This window comes from Callorhinus ursinus, unplaced genomic scaffold, assembly GCF_003265705.2.
Source record: "Callorhinus ursinus isolate GAN/ISIS: 27379988/994484 unplaced genomic scaffold, GSC_fseal_2.0 scaffold16, whole genome shotgun sequence".
Taxonomy (NCBI): domain Eukaryota; kingdom Metazoa; phylum Chordata; class Mammalia; order Carnivora; family Otariidae; genus Callorhinus; species Callorhinus ursinus.
Window position 1 is genome coordinate 1,546,563 of NW_027397078.1, and position 3,298 is coordinate 1,549,860.

The window sequence follows — 3,298 nt, forward strand, 5'->3', positions numbered from 1 at the left end:
TTCCGCTGTGCCCCATGCCTCTACCATTGGGTTGGACAAGGAGCAAGTACTTTTAAAGTCTTGGCTACTGAGGGTAGAGAGAGGAGGGACTGGAGATGGAGACAGAGGACACTGAAGGAGGGTTGAAGGAAGCCGGAGAAAAGTAATGTTCTTTCTTAAATTTAACCAAAATGCTCCCCTATCTATCTAGTCATGAGAAATTTCTATTCTAATCATGAGAAAAACATCAGACAAACCCAAATTGAGGGATGTTCTACAAAATACCTGACCCCTAATCTTCAAAAGTGTCAAGGTCATGCATGACAGGGAAAGACCGAGGAACTGTCCCAGACTAAGGAGGAGACCAAGAAGACATGACATGAATAAGGCAACAAAGGCAATGTGAAATCCTGGAACAGAAAAAGGACTTCAGTGGAAAAACTGATGAGATCTGAATAAATTCTATAGTTTGGTTAACGGTATTGTATCAAGGTTAATGCCTTTTGATAAATATTCTATGGTTATATAAGATGTTAACATAGGGAGAAGCTGGGTGAAGAGCATAAGGGAACTACTCTGTACCATTTTCAAAATCCTTTTGTAAGTCTAAAATTATCTCAAGATAAAAAGTTAAAAAGGGGAGCCTGAGACACACTGTCCCCAATGTCAAAAAGACAGAGATTTCCCTCCAGACACCCTCTTTCCTGCCAGCTTCCCACTTCACCTGAGAACTCAACAGTGACTCTTAAAGGCCTCTAGTGGCAGTAACAGCAAATCAGTTCAGCAATCTGAAGAAATGAGCTGTTTGGACCTCTGTTTTCCAAATCACTGAAACAAACGCTTTTGGAAAGCACTATTTCTAGAACGGTAGTATCCATTTCTGTGTCTTCTTATACAAAGCATGGAAAACATCACTGAATTCTTCATTGTCCATAAACATTAGTATAAACATCTGCTTGTGTGCAATATGTAAATAAAAGAACTCTAGGGGCTGGTACATGGGGAGAGCTAATTGTAGTGTTGGGTATTTTTGTTCTGCTTGGCTGACCTGCGCTGTCTCCTCACCCCTCTCAGGCTGCCCTAGTGGTCCTTCAGGAGGAGAAGGGGGCACATTAGATGAGTGACTTTGAGGAGAGGTGGCAGCTGGGGGGCTGGTACCCCGAGGCATCCTTGCAAACCACTAGAACATGAGTCATTTCCACAACTCTTGGGGTTTTCTGAGATGATGTTGTCTTTCATCATCATGATCATCATCATCAGTGCTCTGGGTAGTGACCAGGGTCCACCCTGCAGAGGGCATATTTGCACAAAAGAGAGCCAGTGATACGGCAGCACCAAGAGCCAGAAGAGTCTATGATACAAGTACCACCTGATATGTTTGTGTGTCACTGAAATTTGGGGATCACTGGGGCCAAGGCCTCAGGGAGTTAAGCAGCCAGAGCACCATGTTCCCTGTGGGCTGTTTCACTGGCACCCACAGATACCACACACAATGGGGCTCTGTGCCACACTCCTTTCTGGGACTTGGTAGATTTATTTGTCTCTAAAAAGGAAAGCTAAATACTCGGTCTTGGGGGGGGGGTCACTTCCAGCTCTAACATTCTAGGATTCTGCTGTTTGAGATACCACTTTTTCTTTTATGTGCAATCCTCCAAAGCCAACAAAGAATAATTTATCACCACGGCACAGTGCACATCTCAGCTTTATCAATCAGACGTGATCCTCTCTATTCAAAGTGCATTACCCCAGATCCCACCAGGGCGCAGCTTGAAGATTTTTACATTGAGAGAAAGTGTCAGTATAGATCAACAGCATAAATGGCTCTCAGAAATTCCACCATACAAGTTCTTCAACCTACACATCCAAACTGAGTAAAACCAAAGAGTGTACCTGGGGCCTCAAGGGAGCTCTAGAGATAAGAGGTCAAGCAGGACCTCGGCAGATAAGTTTGTTGAGGTCTATAGCACAGACTCAGGAGGGGGTGCCCCCTACCCCGGCCCCATGACAGGCACCAGTCCAGGAGAGCTTGGGGCTGTACTTTCCACCACCATCAGGCTGACTTGACTCCTTTGTTCTGGCTTCAAGACCACCACGTTACTATCCCACATTTTCATGTGACCTTGAAGCAGAAGGATGGAGGGCAAAGGGTGTGGGATCTGGATACAGAGAGACCTAGGTTTGCATTTTAACTCTGCCGTTTATAAGCTGTTGCACTCTATTCAGGTTACTGAACAGCACTGTGACTCAGTATTCCCATTAAAATGAAGATAATAGTTTTACTCTGCCACAAGGTTATTGGGAGGATTAGAGATAATGCACACAAAGCTCCGATAACAGTGTTTAGGACACAGTAGTCATGGCAACCAATAAATGGTAGCTGTTTTTCTCTATTCCAAGTGAAAGAAACCAGACACAAAAGGCCACATATTGTATGATTCCATTTATATGAAATGTCCAGAATGGGCAAATCCATAGAGACAGAAAGTAGATTAGTGGTTGCCAGGGACGGGGGGGGGGGGGTTGCTAATTCATACAGGCCTTCTTTTTGGGGTAATGAAAATGTCCTACAATTATATAGTGGCGATGGTTGTGCAACATAATGAATATCCTAAAAATCACTAAATTTTACACTTTAAAAGGGTAAATTTTATGGTATGTGAATTATATCTTAATTAAAATTTTTTAGAAATAAATTTTCTGTTCCTCAGTATACGAATGTGAATAGAAATGAGTATTTCTAAATACCTCATAGTATTTCTAACCTCATAGGGTTTTTGTGAAGATTAAATGAGTTAATTTATTTAACATATTTAGACTAATGTTGACGTACTATAAAAGCTCAATAAATGTCACCTACAGGGGCGCCTGGGTGGCTCAGTCAGTTAAGCGTCCGCCTTCAGCTCAGGTCATGATCTCAGGGTCCTAGGATCGAGCCTCGCATGGGCTCCCTGCTCCCTCTCCCTCTCCCTTTGCCACTCCCCTGCTTGTGCTCTGTCAAATAAATAAATAAAACCTTTAAAAATAAATAAATAAAAATTAAAACATAAATGTCAGCTACAGTAATCATTACTGTTATTGTCATTATTATGCTCATCATTTTTTTAATTTATTTTTTATTTAAATTTTGTTAGTTAACATACAGTGCAATATTGGTTTCTAGAGTAGAATTCAGTGATTCATCACATATACAACACCCAGGGCTCATCACAATAAAAGGAGAGAGGGAAACAAGTCATTAAGTGACTCTTAAGGATAGAGAACAAACTGAGGGTTGATGGAGGGAGGTGGGGGGAATGGGCTGATGGAGGGAGGTGGGGGG